This window comes from Pinus tabuliformis, chromosome 6 (genome assembly GCF_031772625.1).
Source record: "Pinus tabuliformis cultivar Carrire ecotype Pingquan chromosome 6, CPIR1, whole genome shotgun sequence".
In the NCBI taxonomy this organism is placed as follows: Eukaryota; Viridiplantae; Streptophyta; class Pinopsida; order Pinales; family Pinaceae; genus Pinus; species Pinus tabuliformis.
Window position 1 is genome coordinate 163,772,325 of NC_142292.1, and position 25,778 is coordinate 163,798,102.

Below are 25,778 nucleotides of genomic sequence, written 5' to 3' on the forward strand. Positions count from 1 at the left end.
TATACAACTTTGCCAGTAATTATTCAAGTAAACAAACCTCTTTTGTTTTTTGCAATACATCCTGTAAAAGGTTCTCCTTTTCATTCTCAACTTTAACTATCCCTACAGCAATAGGATGCTCACCTGTAGGAAGATTCAACTTCTTTTTTAAGATTCCAATATCTGACTCAGCAGATTGCAATAATTTTTGTATCGCAGCTTGATCATCAGGATCAACTCCTATCTTTACAATAATCTTCTTTAATTCATCCACCTGGGCATTTAGAGCTCTGGAATTGGCTTTCTCCAACGTTAATTTCTTGATCACTTTATGTAACATTTTCTCTGCTTTAATAGTAGCTGCATTTGTCTTATGTAAATCATTGACAATCAATTGCCCAGTCTGCATGTGGAAATTGGTTTTGTCAAGCATAGGAAGTTTCTAAGTATCAACTGTCAAATTGTAAAGTTACTAGTGGACCCAACTGACATTTCTGTGGGATGAGAGAATGCAATTTTAAGCTGACCCTTTTCTAAGTCCATAGCAGATAGTAACCTAGTTTGCTCGGAAATAATTTGAGACTCAGCCTGAGCCTCCATGTTTAACTTTATTTTCTGGTTTTTCTCAGCTATCTAGGCAAACATGCTTTGAATAAGAGGAACTTGATCATGAACAGGCTCACTAGAGGATGGAGAAGCTGGTGCACCCTCTGTTTCTCCTAATTGGATTATTAAACCAGGTTGTGCTGAAGACATTGCATCCAATAGTTTGGCTCTCTTTGTTGTTTCTGACTCTTCTTCATCAGGATCAATAACTTCCTCTCTGGCCCTTTTTGAACCTTTTTCTGAAATACTCGGGGTTTCAATCTCTGCTCCTTTGGTGTTCTGTGGACCTCCATTTGCCATTTTCTCAATTTCTGGCCTATTTTCATGCACAAATGTTGAATATCCATTTTCTAACCTTCTTTTAGAAATGATCTGATGAGGATCATATGCCCACTCAACAACCTGTAAAAGACACATATCACCCAATAATTTCTCAACCTCTTGAGCAGCCTGTCTAGTGTTCACAATAAAGGGTCCCACTGTTCTGGGAAATTTAAAGAGATAACCCTTTTTCATGGGGACAAAATGAACCTGATCCACATTTAGGCTTTGTCTGATAAACTCAAGAGAAAAGAGTCTCATTGGCACAAATTTTGGTAACCTATATGGTTTGACTGAGGCTCCATAAAGCCTAATTTCTACATGCTCTTCAAATACAAACCAGTCTCCACATCTTACATCTTTGCTCAATTGAAGAAATTCTTGAGCTTTGGGAAGAAATGTTGGTGGCAAGGTCCCATTCAAAATCTTGTAGGCCACTAGAAGAAATGAAGAAGTAAATTCAAACAGGCCACCATCTTCTGGATCACCCCTTACCAGGTTTGTCTAGAACTCCACTGACCATTTATTTTTATTTATGTATACAATACTTAACCCCAAACTTGTAAAATGCTCAATGTTCTGGTACAAAAAAAGTAACTGAAAATTGAAGGAAATTTGAATGAACAAGTAAGTGAAAGGGTCGTGAACTGAGTATCATTGGTGTCCACCCAAAATGTTGGAATATCTAATATCACTTCTGGTTTCATCATCATTGTGAAAAATCCCAAAACTGCTTTATCAACTTGTCTGGAGTCTTCCTTCCCTATAATCTTAGAAATCACCTGCAAAATTAGTCTTATATTTGCTGCAAATATATCTAAAGAAAAAAAAATCATCTAGAGAGAACTATCCAGATTTACGAGCTAAGAAGGATACAACATAAGAGGACTTCTGGGATGATAGGCTTTCATAATATGAGACCAAAGACTCTTCAGTAAAAGTGACATAAGTTCCAGAGACAAGGTAATTAAAAGCCTAGTGAATTAACTAAGAGGTTACCTAGAAGACACTTTCCCCTAACTGATTCATCAAAAAACATTGCTTAGGGTACATAGACAAGGCTAACCACTGAATGAATTCTAGAAACAAGTGGGTTTTTGGGACAAAAGCTACTAAGACACCTGACCTAACCATTGCCATAAATACAGGGGACTTCTTGTGATTCAGAATAACTTCTTGATATAGAGGGAGATGCTTAATTGTGTAGAAAGTATCAGAAATATCATGCTCGACGTCCATTAGCGGGGTATGGATGACAGAAGAGGAACTTACTTGTTTGGCCATGGCATCTAAGAATGACAATTGCTGACTTGGAATGCTGAACTGGAGGTGAGAGTTTATATGCTGGAGCTGCTCATATGAAAACAAGTGACTAATACAACAGGGTTTTATTTATTTATTTATAAATGAAAAGAAAAATGGGGGGAAAATGGAATGTGTAACAAATTAATGAAGTGACAGGGATGAGGTGACGGGGTACGGTGAGTGAGCTAGACAGAAATGAATGGGAGCGGAGGATGACGTGGTAGATGTGAGGTGGAGCGAGATGATGAGGGGTGGCCCACTATGGGTGGAAGGTGGTGTATGAGATGTTGATCAAAGCTAAAACCCTGCAGTGATCACAGGCCATCAATCTACGTCAACTGTGCTAACATCAGTGTCAACTATGGGGGTTGAGCCATGGATTATAACCCACGCTAGTTGTCCCCCCACAGAGCGCTTTACCTGTCTTCTTTTGTCGACACCTGATCGTGCTTCGTAGAAATGTTGAGCATTAGTAGATGGTTTGGGCCCACCTTCTTAATGCCTTCAATGTCGTCTTTAGTGCAATTTAAAATAATATTTCAAAATTTTAAACTTTCTTTTGTTTTTTCAAAACTTAGACATACTATTTTATTTTTTGGGTTTTAAATAATATTGAAAATTAAAATGATAGTGTAGGCTACAATACGTTAAATAAATATTTTGGCTCCAATGGGTTTTAATTTTATCTTTTGAATCTTCGCAGAAAAAAGTTATAGCGAAAATGCCACGATGCCTTGTTTGAAGCCACAAGATCCCTACTAGAGGAGGATATGAGGGTCATTATTTATATGAATGTCTTAAGTTGAGGGGGTCCTCAATAAGTGAAAGTTGGAGGTATTTTAGGAGCAAAGTAATATTATTAATTATTGAATATTCAATGAACACAACCAATTATGAGTGTCATGCCACAACCCCATAGGATTTTAGCCCAGTAACTGGGGTTACTAACTTCAAACACAAATAACTCTCAAATCGTGAAGAGTTACTTGGCGCGCCATATATCAACCGAAACATCTTGACGGGTAGAATCCATCAAGAATATCCTTGACTCAAAATAGAGTAAGTTGTCAAGGCAAAATTCCCTTGCAAGATCGGGGTAGCCCCTGGTGCTGCTTGGGTTAACGTTAATGACAACCACTAATAAAAACTATCCCCCTTTGGCATTGATGGTAACACAAGTACTCCCCCTGCGATCATGACACCTCTTCCTACTGTCTTCTCTCCCCATTTATCATCAATGGCAAAGGGTAACTCCCCGTGACAAACAACCATGTACACACCTCTACTCCCCCTTTCTACTTGAGTATATAAGAGAAAGAGTCTAATGGAAACTTGGGAGAATCCCAAGATTTTGGAAAAGATACTTAAATGCTTCACGAGGTAATGGTTTGGTAAATATATCAGCAATTTTTTCCTTTGTGCCAACATATTCAAGCTTGATATTCCTTTCGGCAAACTGCTCTCTAATAAAATGATATTTAATCAGAATGTACTTCGTTTTGGAATGCATCACAAGATTCTTGGAGGTACTGATGGCACTGGTGTTATCGCAAAAGATGGGAATAGGCTCGTCAAACTTGACTTGAAGATCTTGCAAAGTTTGCTTCATCCAGAGAACCTATGTACAACAAGTTGTTGTCGTGATATATTATGCTTTTGTTGTAGATAACAAGATTGAAGATCGCTTTTTACTTAACCATGAAACAAGACAACCACCCAGAGAGAATGTTGCTCCACTGGTACTCTTACAATCATCAACATTTCCTACCCAATCTACATCTATAGAAGCTTGGATAACCAGATCACTTCCTTTGGGATGCCATAGACCATATTCTGTTGTGCCCTTAAGATATTGAAGAATTCTTTTGACGGCAATAATATGAGATTCTTTTGGTGTTGCTTGGAATCTTGCTACTTGTCCAACTGCCTGCATCACATCAGGTCATGAGGCTGTCACATATAGGAGACTACTGGACAACAAATGAAGTAGGTTTTCAGGTATTTGCATGGCACTAGTGATTATGGTTTGTGCTACCAAGGAAGACCAAGATTGGACAGAGTGTTGGATATTCGTGGCTTTGTTGATGCAGACTAGGCTGGAGATTTGGATTAGAGAAGATCTACAGGTGGGTATGTGTTTAACCTATTTGGAGGTGTAGTCAGTTGGATGACTAAGAAACAATCTGTACTAGCATTATCAACTACAGAGGCAGAATACATGGCAGCCACTCATGCAAGCAAGGAAGCAGTTTGGTTGCAAAGTTTGTGTTCAAGTATGGGGTTAGTACAGGGATCTATAAGGATATACTGTGACAGCCAAAGTGAAATTTTCTTGGAAAAGAACCCTGCATATCATTCAAAGACAAAGAACATTGATGTTCAGTATCACTTTGTGAGGGATATGATAGAAGACAAAAGATGTTGCTGGTAAAGGTGGACACTTTGAAGAATACTATAGATGCATTGAAAAAATATGTGAGCTCTGAGAAGTTCACTTGGTGTACAGAAACAATGGGCATTGTAGGGCTGGATAAATGACTAAGCTCTCTTGTGGCCCCCTGTGGAAATAAAACAACAAGTGGGAGAATGTTGGGTTGTGTTATATTCTTTCCACGACTAGCCCACGTAGTTAATCGAAGGGTTATAGTGCCCCCTTTGTTGTGCCGATTGTGTAGCGGGGGGGTCACAAGGGGTTTGAGGGGTGTAGGTAACCCCCCTCTATGGGGTTCGGGCAACGCCCCAAAAAAATTTTCTTTTTGGACCCTATATTAGGTTGGGCGGACCTACCTATGGTTTTGTGCATGATTTTAGCACATGGTTTTGGACTCGATGGTTTTCGGTCCATGGTTTTTGGATGCGATGGTTTTCGGTCCATGGTTTTTGGACGCGATGGTTTTTGGTCCATGGTATTGGATGTTTCGGCATGTATAAATATGTATTGTAACATTGAAAGGAACAATAATGAAAATTCAAGTTGGTAGTCCTAGTTTTTGGATCCAAGGGAAAATATTTGTGTATATGTGTTTTATGTGTTATGCTCTCACATTGTTTATTTTCTGTGTTTTAGAATTCATATGCAAGTAATTTTTGTACGGAGTTAAAATCTACACACGAACCCTAACTTTCTAAGATCATATCTCCAAAAATATAGCGAACCAAGATCGTAAAATTAGTCACAAAGTTCATCAAGATTTTGGCTCAAATGGGTTTTAGTTTCAGCTTCTGAAGCTTCACAGAAAAAAAGTTATAGCAAAAATACCACAATGCCCTATTTGAAGCCACAAAATCCCTACTAGAGGAGGATATGAGGGTCATTATTTATATGAATGTCTTGAGTTGAGAGGGTCCTCAATAAGTGAACGTTGGACGGATTTTAGCAGATTTTGTTTTTATTAATTATTGAATATTCAATGAACACAACCTATTATGAGTGCCACGCCATGACCCCATAGGGTTTTATCCCACTAACTGGGGTTACTAACTTCAAATGCAAATAACTCTCAAATCGTGAAGAATTACTTAGCGTGTGATATATCAATGGAAACATCTTGACGACTAGAATCCATATAGAAGATCCTTGAATCAAAATAGAGTAATTTTTCAAGACCAAATGCCCTTACAAGATTGGGGTAGCCCTTGGTGCTGCTTGGGCTGACATCAATGAGAACCACTGATCAACAGAAGAGGGGGAGCATAGTTATTCCATCCATGAAAGTTCCTCATGCAGGCAATGTAAGCCAAAGAACAAAAGACATAGGTATAACTGTGATCAGATATTGATCAATGACCTAAGTAATAGCTCAAATTTCAAAGTGTTCGAAAGAGTGTTAAACCTAAGCGACCAGATTGATCTCATATTCTTGATTCTGGCACTATGAATGGTTCAAAAAATCGACACCATATGAAGGAATTATCGCAATTTGAAAATTCCAGTAACCTGTGATTTATGGACATTTGACCAAGATTAATTTTATTTTTGGAAATATTACAAAGAGTATATTCCAAGGGATATTCCTTGGAATATTCCCTTTTGGGGACCAATAAGGTGCTGACACATGGCAATCCTGGAGGTCGCCACATGGCCCTGGAATGGTTATATAAAATTTTGTATAGGTCTGGTGGAATCAAACCTGTGACCTTCGGCAAGACAAGACGATGCTCTACCACCTCCGCCTGACAATGTTTCTTAACATATAATGGTTGAATTGTATATTTATTTTGTAATAGGTTGTAGAGCAGTCCCCTGAACTGTTCACATGTCCTGACTTAACTGCTGTTTGCAAACAAGTCACATGTAGTTGCATGTTAACCCGACCGCCAGATATACGTAGCATTATCCCTAATCATCGGGGTTAGACCGCCCTCATATGCACACCCAATAGTTATGGTAATGGCTACCTCTGACGGTTAGCTTAGCAGAGCGGCTTAAAAGACAGAAATGCTATATTTAACCAGAGTTAAGTGTAGTTCACCAAATTTAGTGGAGTATCTCTAGGGGATATTGACTAAATGCACTCCAGGAGCAGTTTTCGACTAGAGAGAGTGAAAAAAGAGGCTAGCTAGGCTAATTGGAGCCTTCTGAAGCCAATGGAATAGTCCAGAGAAGCTGAAGAAGTCATCTTCATAGAGATTTTCATCTAGGGAGATTTTGGAGCTTAGGGCCACCAAGAGTTGGAGGCAGTTGTAGGAGCTACCAGTACTCATTCTCAATGAACCAATAGTCATTCCTAACTATAACAAGCATTATGAATCCATTGCAAGGATTTTCAGAAGAATTTGAAGACTTGTAAAGGATGAGATGCTACAGGGAAGTTTCAGGCAACCTAGTGCCAACCATGGAGGAAGGCGTAGTTTGGGGATGCACTGCTCATTTTGAGCAAACGATCAGTCTATTTTCAGTGTCTGATATGTGTTGGAGACAGTAGATGAGGTTTCAGTGATAGTTAAAGAATTATAAAGGAGTTAGTCCCATCAAGAAGCCTAGGGTAGCTTAGAGCACTAATTGAAGGAATCAAGTCTAAGGGATCTTAGATCTGTTTGCAGAGTGATGACAGCCATGACATGGATATAGATGGTATTCTAACCCCATTGTTTCAGTTCAGTAACCTTTGGAGTTAAGTTTGGAACTTGTAAAATAAACTTTACCATAATCCCAAAGAGCCATGTCAAGATGACAAAAGCTTAAGGAGATGTAGCCCACGATATTCAGGTGAACTCTTAGATTAAATTTGCTGTTATGTGTTGATGATTAATTTCTGCATTATATGGCTGTTATATGTGTTTAATATCAGCCGAAACAAATGGACTTAAAGCACTTAAAAATTAAAAGAAAAAAGAAAGGACATAAACCTGATTCAAGCATTTAATTTCGCAAATGTCATATATAAGCTAAATCATTTATTTGTTTAACTGAGTGGGAAGTTGTTATAAGCATAACAAGTTATCAAACCCCAATTTCAGATCAAGTGGTATTGGAGCAAGTTGCTTGATTGACAGAGCAATAGGTTGCTTGTTTGACTTGAAAGGTGTTTAAACAGTATAAAGAATTTAACTGTTTGACAGTTTGTAAACTGACTGCTGTTTGAGTTTGCGAAGGTGAAGGGAAAGCTACTAATAGCTAAGTCCAGGAAAGGACAAGAAGGAAGAAGGGCTAAAGGCATTCACCTTATCCAAGGTGTTGAAAATGGCAACAAGAAATGCTAAAAATAGCATTGCTATAAATAGCGTTTCAGGTACCAGTGTTAGACATAGCAACAAGGAATGAAAAATGGAAGTGTTAAAAATAACATTGCTATAAATAGAATTTCGAGATAGATTCCAATTTTAGTTAGTCCCTAAACTAAAATTGAGAATTAGAATTAGAATTTGATCTTAGCAGCTATTTGAAAAAATAATTAATTAATTCATCTTGAGTTAATTAGTTGTAGGAAATCAAACATGAAGTCTATGTGAAGACATGCAATAGTTTCTCCATTGATTGAGGAAGTTATCCCTTGATTAAGGAGATCAAGATGAGCTATACTTTGAGTTGTAATTAGTTAGCTCAGTTAATTGAGTTAAGCCTAGTTAGATTACTTCAAATAGTTTTTTGAACTAACTATGATTTCAGTTAGTTAATGAATGCATGCATGTAACTGTTGCACTTCAAATAACTAAATATTCTCTCATAAATAACTCATGCATGTCAGTTCAGTCAGAGACCCAGTTGAGATCAGAGGAAGGGATAGTGTACCATTAGTTGGAGGAATTTTCCTATATAGGAAACTCATCCATGAAGAAGGAATTATCTCCTTTAGGATTACGCAGTTACTTTTTAGTTTAATGTGTTGTGTGAGAGGTAAATTCACACAGGTGGCAGCATTGGACCCCAAGAGAAACTGCGCAAGGAAATAGGAGGCTTGGAGGGTAGAGGAGAAGGTTTGTGAGAAGCCTTTGATTGTCTATGAGCAACAGAGGGATTGTACTGAGAGTTAGATAGCTTGTGAGCTAAAGCTTTGTGTAATCCAGACATAATTCCACTCGTATGATAATATAGAGATTGGGGTTTTTAGCTGAGGCTTTCTCTAGAGTATTCTTTTGTGTTCATGTGTGATTGCTTTCTCATTCTCTGTTATATGTGTTCTATTTGATCTTGCTCATAATTGATTAAGCTTCCGCAAGTTTGTTGTAGAAGTAGATCTTGTATTTTGCTTTAGTATATTGCATAATCTATTGATCTACAATGGGAATTTCTACATGGTATCGGAGCTGAGTTTATCGAAGTTGTGAACGGTATACGAAGAAGAGAAATTGAAGTAAAAAAAAAAATTGGGCCGTGAGTTTGCAGAGAATATCTAAAAACTTTTGTGCAAAATTTTCAGAAACAAATTGTATACTTGGATTCTGTTAGAGTCGGTTTGGTCAGCCCTCCGTCAGAGATCAAAACTCTTTGTGCATTTCAATTTTAGGTGTCCCGATCCATTCACTCAGCTGCATTTCGCTAGGGACATGCCATGATCTAACGAAGGAAGTCATGCTAGTCATTTTCCCTCATGTCTGGCCCCTGCTGGTTCAGGCCTTGGTCCATAATCATTGAAATTCATGATAGTCAAGGTCTGGTCATATTACAGGAAAAAGTCATCTTTTATGTTTGGGTCTAAGAAATCATCAATTTGGTCTATGAAAACATGTCCAGAACAAGCCATGTAGGCCAGAGGGATGCCTTACACAGCTATGGTTCAGTGAGCTTCAGCTTCAAGTGGAAAGACTTCGACTCTTCTTCAAAACTTTGTTTTGAAGAAAAGTCAAACAAGGTCATTTATGACAAAATTTTCCAAAAATGCACAAGTTGATTTTTTAGATGCAATCATGGTTTCTATGGCCAAATGCCCAGTCACACAGTCCCCACAAAGAAATGCCGAAAATTCCGTCATGAGAGCCAAAATTTCAAAGAAAAAATGAAAATCAGGGTGTTTTAAAGTCAATGAAAAATGTGCAAAACACAAACATTAGAAAGTGGGTTTTCAAGGAAGAAAAAATCAAACCAATTTCTCTCAAGCCTATATATATACTTGTTGTGGCCCAAAGCAAAGTCATTGTACCATTGAAGACTTGGAGAGACATTACAAAAGTGGGAGAGCGAAATCGTGGAAGTGTGAGTGAGTGAGTGAGTGAGTGAGAGTTGGTTTGGGAGGCGCGGCGCATACACCCAGGAGCGTGGCGCACATAGAGGGTGCGGCGCACACGCAGCCTGCCTGCCGTTCAGTTTTCTCAAGGGCGCGACACACACCTAGCGCGTGGCGCATTGGGCTTGGTGTGCGACACACATAGCCAGGGGCATAAAAACAGTGCAAATCATTCCAAATCTCGGTGAAGGCTAGCAAATCAAGAGGTAGGCCCTGTTGACACCTCTCCTCTCTCAAATTTGTCAATGATTTGGTGTGCATAAGATATTTAAATGGTACCCCAAAAGCACAAGATCGACCATGAAAAAATCATCAAGAAAAACGAGAAATGGGGTTACAAGTTTGTGATGATGCCACCAAGGTTCTGCTCCCCTCCCCTTGTCCCCTCACTCCTCATCATTCCTACCTCCATTCCATCTTGTTTCCTAAGGAAACCACCCTAAAATTTCCACTAAAACCATCCCCCTTGTTTTTCAAGCAAATTCGGGTGAATTTACAGTGCGCGACACACACATGAGGTGGCGCAGCGCACTGGGAACCTGGCCACAGTGCAAAATCGCCACTGGCGCGGCACATACCCGGCACGCAGCGCACTGGGTAGAGCGCACGGTGCATAGACATATAAGCCCAAAAATTTAATAAATTGCCCAAAATTTTTGTGAATAACCCTCAAAATTGGAGAGGTAGCCCAACTACCTTCACCATTGGCATTTAGCTTGAAGAGGAATGTGATTATGATGACCATGAATCAAATGAATTTTTTTTTTAAAAGTAAAACAAAGATGACACAAAGAAGGTCAAGAAGCTAGGGTTTTGCTATAGTGACATTATTGCTAAAGTATGCTCCTACCCTACCTCTATCAGCTAATTCCCCTGTAGCAGTTTCCCCTAATAATCACCCTAGCTCCACTGTAATCATATCCATTTGTTCCCTTTATTCCTATAGCTCAAAATATCCAAACCCTACCCCATCAACACCATACCCAAAATGCTCCCAAATCCCTGATAAATTTCTCCTTTTAAACCCCTATTCCCCTTTTCATCATTCCCCTCCTAACACTCCCTGTTTTATTGTCCCCTTGGTGACAGATTTTCAGAGCATCTACCAGTTTCATTGGATTCAGAGGGCAGCATAAAACTCAGGGTGCAAGCAGCAGTAATGGCATCAGAAAATTCATCAGAGTATGAGGAGGGGACCCACAATGACACATCTTCAGGAGAGAGGGCCCATAGAAGACATCACCGGAGCGACAGACATGTTAGTGATGAGCCAAACACCCTCACTGAGCTGCAGGCATGCCCACTTGCCATGTCTTGTTTCCAACACTTGGCATGTTACGAATTTTGTCAAAGGGTGGCGAATGTCAGAGTCCATCATGAGTTGGCCCGCATTTTTGCACTTCATCTACAAGGAGGTCAATCTGTCCTGGTTGGGGTCACTTTCACATTGACACCCGAGACCATATCAGCGGCAACAGGAATATTGAACGTTGGGGAATAGTGGCATAAGAAAACGAAGGTGGAGAGGCATCACTATGAGTCTTACATCAAGAACAGCTGTTTGAGCCAGCTCACCAGAGTTTTTCCATTCAGATTTTTGAGGTAGGAGTATGCCCCACTCATGAGATTGATCATGAAGTATTTCAGTTGCGAGGGGAGGTTTTCACGCCTTTATGCATATCACATCAGGTTGCTCATGCACTTCACCCAGGTGCGGCTGATGAGCCTCCCATTTTTCATTTGCAACAACATTGAGAAGATGAGAAACTTCATGCAGCGCAAGACCCCTCGACAGCAGCTAAACAATGTCTATCATTTTGCTCTCATCCAGATTTTGGTGGATCATCAGTTGGGATTGCAGGGTATTTCTTGGGAGGACTTCATCTCCCGTGATTTCTTCAGCGCTCCACCGGTGGTATCAGAGGCAGAGCATGAGGTGGGGGGTCCTTCACTTTAGTTTGAGAGCCATGAGACTGCCACCATGCTAGTATACATCACATACCAGAAGGGCAGTAGACCGTTGTTCGTAGCAACAAAGCGAGTGTTATCTCCACCCGGGGTGGAAGGGGCCTCGCTTCTGACATCAACACCATAGGAGCAGGGTAAGGGCAAGGAGCCAGTGTAGGAGGAAGGGCCATCAGGTAAGAAAGAGACCGAGTTCGTTCTCCTCCAGGATGATGAGACAGATGCAGAACCTACAAATGCTAAGCTGGGAGAGATCATTCAGGAGCAGCAATCAGTGATTGAGAACCTGTCCCTGGACTTGGAGAGGGCCAAGTGGAACATGCAGTATCTGGAACAGAGGAACAAGCAACTTGAGGATCGGTTAGTTGAGATAGAGTTGCAAATGATCAAGGAAAATTGGCAACACATCCTGGCAGCACAATACAGATCTATGGAGCAAATAGACAAGGACCGGGAGTATGTGTTAGAGAAAGTGAACGTTCACTTGGAGCAGTGGTTGGATAAAGCTAATAGGGAGAAAGACATGCTGAGGCGCATGACCCACCACTACATGGCTCGAAACATGAGCTCCAAAGCAAGAATCAGGATCCTCAAGGCAAGAATGAGCAAAGAAACAAAAGAGGCAAAGGAGGCAAAGGAGGCAAAGGAGCAAGATTGGCTTCGAATCTTGGCTGAGGCTTCCTTGGCACAACACAACACTTCATAGGGAACCTCCAGCCCAAATTTCAAAAAATTTGGGCAAATTTTGGTCACAGGCAAATTTTTTGGACAAAAAACAGGAAATTCCTCCTTGTGCGCCGCGCCACTGGCACGACGCTAAAATTATAGGGCTCTAATCGAGGAACGGCTTGCATATTTGGATTCAACATCAAAAATTACGACTACTGGTGTCCGGGCAAGAAATTTTGACAAGATCTGGGTCTCCTAAAGGTCAAAAAACACCCAAAAATGGCCTCTCTGCCACTTTTTTGACACACAGAAAGCAATCTTGGGAGAATGAAGATTTGGAGGGGCAAATGAGCACCAAATTGAGAAATTCCAGTGGGGTTAGAAAGTAGACAGGACAGGCTTTCTAAAAAAACCCACTTGGGTACATTTTGGACACCTGTAAGTGCCCCAAAATAGGCTCCAAAGTGGCGTGACGCACAGATAATTTGGCGCGACGCACAGAGGAAAAAACTGCCAATTTGCTCCCGTTTCGCGAAATTTCGGATCGCGACTTCTCCAAGTGGGCCCGGTCATCTACACTTCAGTTTTTTGGCACAAAAGGTGGCATTTAAATAGTTTTCTCTCCAGATGGGCATCTATCCAAGTGGCAAAAGAATGCAAAGGGTGTTCCCAGCCAAATGTCATGCTTGAGAGCGCTGCACCTGTAGCTAATGGTTGGCTCTCCATCTCCTTTTCGTAATGATTTGAGTAACTTCCCAACCCCTGGGTGTTCTATCTCTTCCTCACACATTCTATATATTGTATGCAAGTTATTTGCAAAGGGTTGGTTGGCTTGTAACTTCTGGGAGACTGTGGGAAAGAAACTCTGTTTCTGCACTGTGTATTTTTGACAGAGAATTAATGAAAGTCAGTGGCTTTGTTTCATGAGATTCTTGTGGTTGTGAGTATAGAAAATGTTTTCTTATGTTCCATATGTATCTTATTATGTTTCATAATTCAATTCACGTTTCATTTCAGTGAAATTTTCTAAGTGAGATTAGGTAGAATTCAATTTATATTGCTCTACCTGTGGGAAAATTTCATGTGCAGTGTTATTCTTCTATTGAAAAGGATTCATGCGACTATGCCCTTTTCAATTTCCTCAGCAATATTTCCATTCCGCCTTACCTTAAACCGAAATTGCTGCTCTTTCCGCCTACCTTGCCTCATGGAATAATCTGTGCCTTCCTATTCAATTCTCTGTTCTTTGCTGAGCGCTAGTCCCATATACATCCCAGAAGCTCGGTCATTCATAAAAAATATTTCAAAATCCCTTTTCACTTACTAGCCTAAGGTAAAATATTGCATTGTAAGTCATCTCATACCATTTTTGCTTATCCATTTACTGAGCATGACTCGGAGAGAGCCCTATCCTGCTCTGGTAGGGCTAGCTACCAGACTGAGCGTGGTTTGTGGTTACCCTAATTTTTTCCTTCCTTCAGCCTAAGGCAGATTTAGGTGCTAATAGATTCTTTGCGAAAAAATACCCAAATTCAAAAAATGAATCGGCAGAATCGAAGTTCGGATGAGGGAGATATTGCTGATTTAAAATCAGCTCTTTTTCTAGAAAATTTCGTGACAACGGGAAAGATGAAACAGATTGGTGTGCTAGCTAAGAACCTATATGCACTTGAGGTACAAGGTGCATACAAAGCCTTGAGGAGCAAGGCAAAGGTTAGATACTTGGTGGTTGAGAGGGAGAGTAAATTACTTCTCAACATACAGCCCCAGAAAAAGTCTCAGACAATTGTGGAGAAGCCACAATTGAAGATGCTAAGAGAAGACCAAGTGGATGCATCCACTCATGCAGAGACCTCTAGTAGGGGGAAATTTTGAGCCAAGTGGGTAGAGGAATCACATGCATCCATACCTCCAGGTCGAAGGTGGGGCAATGTGGAGTGACAGTCCCAAGAAGGTTGGAATAGGGGCAGGATCATTGAGGTACCCAATGTTATAGAGATATTTGGGCCCTACAACCAAAATCTTATATGTCCATAAAACAAGGGGTTCTAAGTCCCTAAAAGTTTTGTTTCATACCCTAAAGGAACAAGGTCAGTTGATTACATCATCTCCCAGAAGTTCTCCATGAAAAGCTGCTCAGAACTGGTCAAAACTAGACCATCTCACCTGCTCCATGGTCAAAGTGCGATGCATCCCACCTAATGCACACGGGGGGTGTGATGCATACTGAAAAGCCCTTCTATGGGTTGTGATGGGCGAGAGTAGACAAATGGTAGAGACAGTTTGCAAGGTGGATGATCATGGAATCTTCCAAAAACTTCTCTTGTGACACTTGCCTCTCTAAATTCACCCAAGGATGAGTAAGAGATCATGAAATCTCCAAGTCGAACTGAGAACTATCAGAGAAATGACACTAATAAAATACCCAGAAGATGACTCACCCACCTGCAAACATCTATATATGGATCCCTCATCCTAGAGATCTGGAGGCTGGAATTTTGCATCTTGTAAGGAAGTGTTGTTGGTTTCTCTATGGAACATCATAGTGTTGGGTGATCTAGCTTTTCATGAGGTGAAGAAGGGATTTCATGCTAGGAGGATGGTGCTGGGTCAAATCAATGGGTTGTAATCCTCTCTTCTACTACTTCTATCAATAAAGCTATTTGAGTTTTCCTCCATATTCTTGTATGTCTTTGAATGTTGAATTGATATATGCATTTGTATGGTCAATATATATCTGATCCTATATTGTTTATGATTATAGATCTCTATGCTTTGATGGTATTATGCTACTTTGACTCTACAGGTGTTCTTTGAAGCGGGACAAGTGAGGAAGGAGTGGCAAAGATCTGTCAAAGGGGAGAGGAAACAAGCAAGGAGCCAAGCGGAAGACTGAGGTTGGTACTCTCTGCTTCTCTCTCATCTACTTCTCATAAAGGAAAATGCAAGTAACTTTAGTTTGTTTGTTTCTAAGATAGCTACCCATCTTAGTGGGACTAGCAGCTCTGAATGGACACTAGTTTTCTCAATAACAAAATGGCGACTCCGCTGGGGAGTGAATAGCTTGTTTTCTTGTTTCTAGTTTGTTTACTTTATAAGCTACAGATGGAGCTTGAAGTTAAGCCAACTAGCCTTCAAACTGCTTTTGCTATGCAACTGCAAAGTAGATAAATGTTGCTTTAGTCAATCTCCGGGTTAGTTTATGAATTAAACATCTGACTTGCAAACATCCTCGGTGCCCTGGTGGTGGCTCAGTTAACCTCATTAGATCATCCCCTATGTTTTGTATTTATTGACTATCATTAGCTCAACCTAAATCCCTGAACTAAGCTGCAAACTGTGACCAAAAACCAAGCCTAGTCTCGTCCCTGGACCATCGAACTATCTCCTTTTGACAGTCTGGATACATCGCACCTCCCGTGTGCTATAGGTGAGATGCATCCTTGTTTCCCTATGTTACAAGTGTGATGATCAGATAATACTATTTCTGCCTCCAGATTTTGGTTTTCCTTCATTCTCTTCAGCTTTATTCAGGAGTTTTGTTGTCTGTGATCAGTATACCACTGTTGAAACTCCCTTCCTTTACATTATTCAGCCTCCATTGTACAAAGAATTGTGAATGTTTTTATGTATTTTTCGCCATTTACAGTTCTCCTTTACAAACAATAGCTTAATCGAACTGTCATATTTTGATTTGAAAGTGTCGCAAGTGTCATTTTCAGTCAAAGAAAAGAATCCTCCTCTTTTTGATAGTCGATTACACTGTTACTCTTGTATTTGATTTGAATTAATAGTATTTCAAGTGTCGAAAGTAGTTTTCAATTCAAAATCGCAAAGTGTCATCCTTGTCTTCCTTTCATCTTTTGAAAAGAAAATTGTTAGTACTGTTGCTCTGAAAAGATAATTTAGATTTGTACTTAGCATTCTTTTTGTCATTCACACATTAAGAAAGCGGAAAACAAATACATGCATGTGAATTTGCATTTAGACTGCTTGTGGAGATTGATTTAGGGCAGTGCATTTTAGTGTGTGCTCTCTGCTCTTTGTTGAAATGATTTCGCTTCTCTTCCCTTAGTAGCTAGGATTTTCATTGCAAAAAGAGAAATAAATGATTGTTTGTTATCTTAGATTACATATTTAGGAGTTGTATATCTACATCACGTGGTGAACCTTAAAGGAAAACTTCTTAAGAAAGATCAACTGTAAAATAAATTTCAATGAACATAAAAATGCTTTGGAACCTAACACACAACATTTAGAAGTCTAGGTTAGAGACGTATTCCAGCATCGTGAAGCCTGGTAACTATCACCTTCATCATAGGTTGGGTGATTCTTCCTCTTTGAGACGACAAGTGCCAGTACGGACTTGTGCTCCCACGTACCGTCGAGTATATATTGGGAGACCACAATAGGCTATATCCTTTATCCTTAGGAAGCCATGTCTACCACACTATCGATCGCAATGCATTGAACACAACATTCTGGAAGATTGACTGTCGTACCGTAAAAAGCATTCTGTAGTTTTGCGATTGGTTTGGTAATCCCTCCGTCTATATTTCCAGAGTATTCATTTTCGTTCCTTTTTAGACTACTTAACAGAAAAGGTCCATCTGAGCACTTGTCACTTTAGGCTCATTAAAAATCGAAGGCGACTAGAGTCATCTTTAGCTTTTTCTCGACTCTTAAAAATTGAAAAAGCAAGTTGTATCAAAGCGTCACAAAATTCATTTAATTCAGAACAACATTTTCCCATTTTTATTTTGAGTTTATCAAGTAATCCACAATCTTGGAAGAAATTCAATCAAATCCCTGTCGTTTGCGGAGACTAACGAGTCAACCGTCTTTAACTCCAGAAATGAAACCATTCTAGGTGAAGCGAACTCGTTTAACTAGGTCAAAGTCTCCTGGTTTGTTTGAAACTTGTGTTCCAACATCCTTAGAGACTCCAGTTACTCCAACTATTTCTGGTATCCCTGCCTCTACAGAAGAAGTTCCGTAGTTACAAGAGGACATTAGAACTGATCCTAGTATAGTGGTAAACACTTCTATTCCTGAATCAGCTCCATCTGGGGTTGATTCAAAAGGTGTTATCCCTCCAGCATCTGTCATTGTAGAGTCTATACTTTCTTCAGAACCAGAAATATTTTACGGACCTGATGGTCTACCTCTTCTACCTGGAATGATTGCTATAGAAGAAATTAGGGAGGATCTTCCATCCAATACTCCATTGCATTTTAGAACTGGGTTCCACCTATATACTTCTACTTCAGAAGTTAGTCTCCCTTCATCACAAGTTCCTGTAGAATCACTAGGAAATCTTTTGGATAGACTCGATATGTCTGAACAACCATCGACATCTAGGACTGTGTTGTTCGATACAGCAGCAGCAGAACCTCCTGCCACCACTTCGACAATGTTCACTGGTATACCATCTGTCCCAACTAGCTCTCAATCGCTAGATGATGTCTACCTAGGGACTATTTCGATAGTATGGTCTGTTCCCATTTGTTCGTCTAGAATAATGTCTAGAACTATTTATGTTAAGTCTCAACAAATTGATCCTTCACAACAATATCAATTTGGGCAGTCCAGTCTCTAGAGGAAAATATTTCCTCTGAACATTGGATTGCTACCATATGGGGGGCAGTATGCCCTTTCATTGTTCCCTCCAGGAGAACAACCATATGAGAGTTCACAACAGAATCTGGGTCAAGCTGGAATCACATCCAGTGGTTGGGTGCCAATACTGCCTCAACAACCAAGAGTTGTATATTCAATTCAACCAAGTCTACCTGTGTCGAATATCCCCTACTACACTGGCTATTGTGACGGTGTCGTAAGTACAAGCATTGCCTATTGTATTCCAATCTCAAGTTTCTCAGGTCGTAATACAACAGCCTCTTGTCTCCACGACACAACCACAATCACCGATTAGTGGCTCCTTAACTGGAGTGACTCAGGCTCAAATGGGTACTATTACCCCTCATCTTGGTCAGACAACCAGTATTGGACAACAACAAATGGCTTCACAACCATGGCTGGTACAATATCAACAACTGCAATTCCAACAAGCTTATCGAGGACCTGAGCAACAAAGCTTTGCGGGTAATGGGCAGCCGTATATTCAAAACGGTCACCATCAATCATATCATATGGTTACACCCATCAACCTTATCAAAGCTATCAGCATCAGATACATTATGCTGGAATGGATAGACCCACTGCTCAGGCGATCCCATCTTATCTTGGGTATGCTTTGCCAAACCTGAATCAACAGTTTCCCTTCGTAGCAACTTTAGAATTACCAGATCTGAATTGGCTAACAAATGATCCAATTGCTTATGCCCCTTGGTGGCCAGCGATTCCTCATAAAATTTCGTCAGATATTCCTAAATTCAATGGAAATCTGGGTGAAGATCTATCGAATCATGTGATGACCTTTCATCTGCAGTGTTTGTCCAACACTCTCAATGATGATTCGATTAGCTTCGCCTTTTTCATCAAACGTTAATTGGTCCAGTATCTAAATGGTACATCAAAATGCCTAGAGCTTCATTCGATAACTTCAATGCCCTTGCCACCACCGTTTTAACCCATTTTCAGTTACCCATAAGGTATGAAATAGGAACGGAGCTTCTTACCAATTTTAAGCAGACGACAGCCACTCACATATCTGATCATATTCATGAGTGGCGGCGTCATCATCGAATGGTGAAAACATATGTTCCTAATCAGCTGCTAGCTGAATGGTTTATTAAGTCATTGTTACCTTCTATTACAGAAAATGTGGCTAAAGGGGGGGTTGTCACTGAAGAGCAAGTTATCGCTCGTGCGCAATATCTAGACTTGATCTATACTCAGTTTGGCACGCTCTATGACAAAATACCTCATGCTCCTAGACTAGAGTTTTCCATTCCTCCTCCTCCTAAATCAAACAAAAGACTCTCAAGTTGGCGATGGCGTGATAGGTACTACAAACACAAAAACCACAATGGCTACATCTAAGAAAGCCCACACGGTTTCCGGTCAAAATGGAAATGAAGAACTTCTCGCCTCAGAGGTTAATTCCATGTCGACTGACAAGGGAAAAGAACCGAAGCAACTAGGGGGCAAGAAGAAAGGGAAAAGAAAAAAGAACAAACAGGATGATTCGTCTCATAAAAAATCTTCTGCAAACCCTTCTGGACAAAGGAAACTTGGTCATCCATGCTTTATATGCGATGAGGATCATTGGACGAAATATTGTCCACATAAAGCTGAGGTTAAGAAATTCTTCAAGAACTCAAAAACCTCAGCAGTATTGACTGATCTGTTTCCAAACCCAAAAACCAATCTGGTTGCTAGCGACCATGGAAAATTTTAGGGGCGAATGTTCGCCCTTTGGCAAAATTAAGGGGTTTTAGATTTTAATGGGTGAATATTTTGTATCATAGTACATTTTTACAAATCGCCTCAAATAGCCCACCTTATTTTAAGGGAGAGGGTAAAAAAGGCAAATTTAGCCCTTGAAATTAGGAGTTACAACCTTCCATTCGCCCTAATTTTCAAGAATAGGTTTTATTTAAGTGAATCCTATGGGCCAAATACCATAAATGAGAGGTATGGTACATAAATAAAACATTTTTTATATTTACTCCATAAGTCACCTTATATACATGCAAGGGTGTAAACAAATAAAAATATAAATAAAGTGGAGGTATGGTAAATAAATAAAACGTCTTTTTATTCTTACTCAAAAGGTATGGTAAATAAATAGAAATATAAATAAACTAGACGTATGGTAAATAAATAAAACCACTTTTTATATCTAGTCCATAACCCTCTTTCTATTTATGAAGGCTCAAAAAAGAGGTTTTATTTAAGTGAATCCTATGGGCCAAATACCATATTTGTAAAAGAGGTATGGTAAATTAATAAAAATATAAATAAACGAGAGGTATGGTAAACAAATAAAACATTTTTTTATATTTACTCCATAAGTCACCATATATTTACGAACACTAAACAAATGCGTTATATTTAGGTGAAACCTATGGGAAAAATACTATGGGCCAAATACCATGTGCTAGATTATTATTAATACCATGCAAAAAAACTTTATTAACCCTAATATTAGTATTAATAAAAATGGCACATGGTATTGACCCATGGTATTCACGTGGAATGTAGCCTATTTAAATGGGGCAATTAAACCAGAATAGATCCATCCAAAAAAACATTATTAACCCTAATATTAGTATTAATAAGAATAAAAATGGCACATGGTATTGACCCATGGTATTCACGTGGAATGTAGCCTATTTAAATGGTGCAATTAAACCAGCATAGATCCATCTTTACTCCGGATCTACTAAGCCCCGAGAAGGATCAAATATCGTGATATGCAAACTGGCATAGAGTGAAAAAGTATTTGATCCTTTTTGGGGCTTGGTGGATCAAGAGTAAAAATGGATGTTGTAATTTAATGTATGTTAAACATTTTAACTTGGTTGAAATAAAAAATAAAATAAAAATCAATTATTAATTTTATTAATTTTTATAAATTACTAATAGTAATCTTTAAGCTCCAGATTTATGATAACCCATGGTATTCATGTGAGCATAGACTATTTAAAGGGGAAATTGTATCATCTTAGATCCATCTTAATTCTCGGTCTACCAAGTGCTCAGAGGGATAAATAGGTTTCATCCCTCTAAGAGTGGTAGATGTGGAGTTAAGATAGACATAGGTTGGTTTTTCTGATAATGAAGATATTAAATAGACTTAGGAAATTATATTGTAAAAACATCTTAAGGTGAATGGTTAAAGCTACATTTAATCACTTCACAAAATTTAGTAAAAAATACCAATATCTCCATTAATATTGGTTTTTAACTTTTTCTGATTTAACAAAAAAAATTCAAAACAACAAAAGCTTATCACTCTTTCTACATCACCCTCGCAGAAGATTTCTTACCATTTTTCAAACATTCTCAATATGATATCTTCATGAAAAAGTTTAAGTACTGATGTTGGATTAGTTGTTTGAAAAACACGCTGGCTTGTACAACCTTTCATATTCTTTGCTATTCTTAGTTTGTCCTAATGATCTGTAGGGGTTGGAGCCATTGCACCATATTTTCCTAAAAGGTGGAGATTGTTCACAAAAAAGGAAATTAATCTACATGTTACAACGTTGTTAAAAAATGCAAGACCTATGAGGGTAGTGAATTATGCTAATAAGCAATTTAGATTGGGAGAGACGTAATTAAATTTTATTATTCAATTGAAGATTTCCAATTAAAATAATAATAAATCTACATTTATATATTCATATATTGATTAGAAGGATTCTCATAATGGTCACTTCTTTTAATTAGATCCCCTTCAAGCCTTTGGGATACCTAATACTTTCTTATATAATATAGTTGGAGCTTGCTACTTGTTGGCATGTTGGGGTAAACAAACTTGATGTGTTTTTTATTTTTTATTTTTTTTATCTCGCAGTTCGAGTCTATGGAATAAGAAAGAAATTTGATAACTTGAAAAAAGTGGTAGCTTGACAAAAGTTGTAGAGAAAAGATTAATCTCTCCTACCTTGATAGAACTCATTGTCAATATCAACACCTACAAGAACTTTGTTGTGGAATATTATCAAAACTAATAGAAGGATATGAAAGAGTGTATTGTAAGAACCTTGACAAACATGGCCATTGAAACTTGGAACATTGTTTGTATGAAGAGAAAATTATGTTTCTTTTCTCCAAACATGTATGTTAGTATATTACAGTTTAATGAATATGTTTTCTTATTATCATATATGGTTTCATACTTTAACAAAACATTTGCCAAGACTTCACAATGTTTTATTATTCAGTAAAATATTTGCCAAGATCTTGCAAGATTTTATAATTCAGTGAAAGATTCTCCATCAATGTACAAGATAATATAATCTGGTGAGAGATTCGCTAAAAAAATTATATATACATATTATATTATTGATAAAATCACCTCCCATTTTCCCTATGTATCATGGGGATTAGCCCATTTATTATACATATAAATTTAGGGTGGTTCTTAAAATTTTTCTTGCTAGCGACAATGCTTCCCCATCCCAAGTGCTTATGTTGTCCATTTTGAAATAACAAAACGATGCTTTGATATCGACAAGGAATAAAGATTACGGGAATCCACAGTTGTCGAACAACAAGGCTACTGATCAACCTAGTAGATCGACAACAACTTAGACCGAAGTTGTGCCACCTGTTATCACCCAGGTTGTTCCCTATGACTCCCAAGGGAATACGGCCGGGGTAACCACTAACCAATCTTTGGATTACAGTTTCTAGCCAAACTGTAATCAGAGAGGGCTCTCTCTTTATGATTTGTCTTTGTTTTGATAGTGTTTTAGGCTAGCTATTATGCTCAGGTTTTTGGTTTAAGTTTTGGTTGAAGGACTTCTTTCAGTGCTTTAGGATGTAGTGTTCAGAGAGTAGTATGTCATTGGGCAATGGAGTCTAGAGCTGTGAAATGTTTTGAAATGCTGGAGTGATGATGTTCAGACTGCAGGGCCTATTGGGTATCTCAAACAAACAAAATTTAAACTTAAGTGGTGATGTATGGTCAGCCAAGAGAAAGCAATTAAGAATTCTCCATTAAGCTGGTGATGTGAAAGTGAAACATGTTGCTCAGGAGCAAACTCAAATTCCTGAAACAAAGGTCACTGTGAAAGATATATTCTGAAAGTGCAGCAATTAAGAATTACACTTATCAAGATTATAGCTGAAGAAAACATTCATTAACAACATAGATTGAACTCAGGGTATTGCATGAATAAATCCTGAAGGTTATTCTTTTTCTTTGTTGCTAAATACTTAGAAATTAGAAACATATATGGATTGTAACAGATTGAAAGACATAACAAAGAGAGTTACAGAAAAACTTATTGTATTGTGAGGTACACAGGAATCCTGCAGTTTTCAACAGACACCAGAACGCATTCAACACTTCAGAACTTTGAGAAATTCCATCACTTTCTTTATTAAACTCTGAAAGGATTACAGCATAAGAACTTCTTCAAGAAAAATCTACAACAACCCCTGCAAGCTTATGCGAGGGGCAAATATATACAATCGGTTGTACAAAATATCTGAGTGCTAAGTTATCTCAGAAATGAATATGTTCACCAACTTTTCAAGATATTTAGATAAGAAAGTTATTACATCATTGAATACAAAGTAAATGCATCTTTATGCCTGTCAGAAGATATTTTGGCCTTTGGAGGCCACTGAGTCGGTTGGAGTGATCTGCATTAATGCTGAGAAATGCGTTTTTGGAGCTGCTCTGCTGTAGCTTCTCGGCCTGGACACCTGTAGCTCTTCACCTTGCTTTGTTGGCCGTAAGTTCTGCTGAGTTGGCTCAGCTTTCACCTTTAACGCATGCTGATTCTTTTAAACTGTCCTGTGTATGACAATTTGCATTTTTCATGAACAAAATTTATCGAATGGCTTCCTGTTTATAAAATCATCTGTATTGCCTTAGTCCACCATTCTTGTGTAGGTAGTTGATGCCTGAGAATTGCATCCATAGTCTCCTCTGCCTCTGTATATTTATAAAAATTGGGAGGCACCTCAAACAGGTGTTTAATTTCATTCATTATAAAAAATAAACTTTCTACTCTGTTGTAGAGAGTCTGTCCTGTGGCTGGCCCTGTTTCCTCTGAGGTGCTGGGCTTCTCATTGATCTGACTTGTGGCAAATGCATTAACCCTTTTGGCATACTGCTCATGTGTGAACAGTCTCCCTGCGCTGTTCAGTAAGCTAGGGAGCCCTCTGTTTTCTAATACCTGAAATTTCTCCATAAACCTGTTTACCTCAGTCTGCATGTCTTGGGTTCTTCTCTCTAATGTCTGCACCAAGTTTCTCAGTGTAAGAACCCTCTTGATTAACTGAATGGTCTCAGTTCTGTTTGAAATTCCCATGGTAGCCAACTGAGTACTTGTTCTATTGTTAAGCACATTAATCATCCTGGTGGCAATTTCAGGCATATTGCTTAGAGCAGCTCTTGATCTCTGAATTTCAGTCTGTGCTTTTGGAATGAGCTCTAACTGCTCATGGATTGTTTCAATATACTGCCATTGGTCATTAATAGATTGGCCAATGTTAGCCCACAACACTATTTTAAGCTCAGCCACAACCTTATCTAATTTGAGCTCATTCTCTAGCTCTTTGATCCTGTCTTTGAGGGCTTTTATCTCCCTGCCCTTTTCTGCCACAGACTGCTTGGATTTGTCATATCTATCATTTACTTTGGCCAATTTCTCCCTGGTCTCATTCAATTCTGTCATTTGAGCTTCCAGGGCCTGAATCTCATTTCTTAGCTTTTGCATATCCAAGCTAGGGGTCTGCTCTGTTGTTGGTGGTGCTGAAGTAGATGGAGCTGCTTTTTCAGTCTGTTGAGGAGGAGGAGTAGTAATTGGAGCAGTTTCCTCAAGGTTAATGATTTGAGGAGGAGGCTGGTAGGTCTGACCTTCTTCTCTTTGTTTCAGAGTTGCTTGTAATGCTGCATGTGCAGCCTCTGATTCTCCCAGCTTTTCTTGTGTCTGGATAAGCTGTTTATAGAGAGACACCAACAAAGCTGTGGAATCTTGATCATGCCTTTGTTGAGCTACTTCATCTGTTTGAGGGTGAATTGTGGCTGGGAGTTTGATCTTTCTCCTTAAAGCTGCCATATCTGCATCCCTTAATTTTAATATTTCTTGTATGCCCTTGATATCTTTGGGATCATGCCCAATCTCAATAATTATATCTTCTAAGGACCTTATTCTGTTGTCCTTTGCTTGAGAGGATGCCCTTTCCAACTCAAGTTGGGCAGCTGTATTATTAAGGCTATTTTCCAGCCTGTAGTTATCCAATGTCTTGTCTGCCAAGGAAGCATAGACCATCTCACCTGTTTGTTTATGCAATTCAATTTTATCCATTGGGTGGATATCCTTGGCCAGGACCTCAAGATTGGTCCTCAAGTAATCTGAAGGGGATTGTGGCTGCAATGTAGTTGGTATGAGGTGACTCATAATCATCTTGCCCTCCTGGACATCATATGCAGACATTAGTCGCTGTTGGTTGGTGGGAGCCATTTTCAACAAATGGTTATACAGCTGTATTTTTATGGGCTCATTCCTTTTCTTTATTTCAATGAACTATTGTTTAATGCTCAGTTCACCCTCTCTCTGCTGGCTAGAGGAGCTGACTTCTCCTCCCACTGTCCTCTCTTGTTCCTGTTGGAAGGAA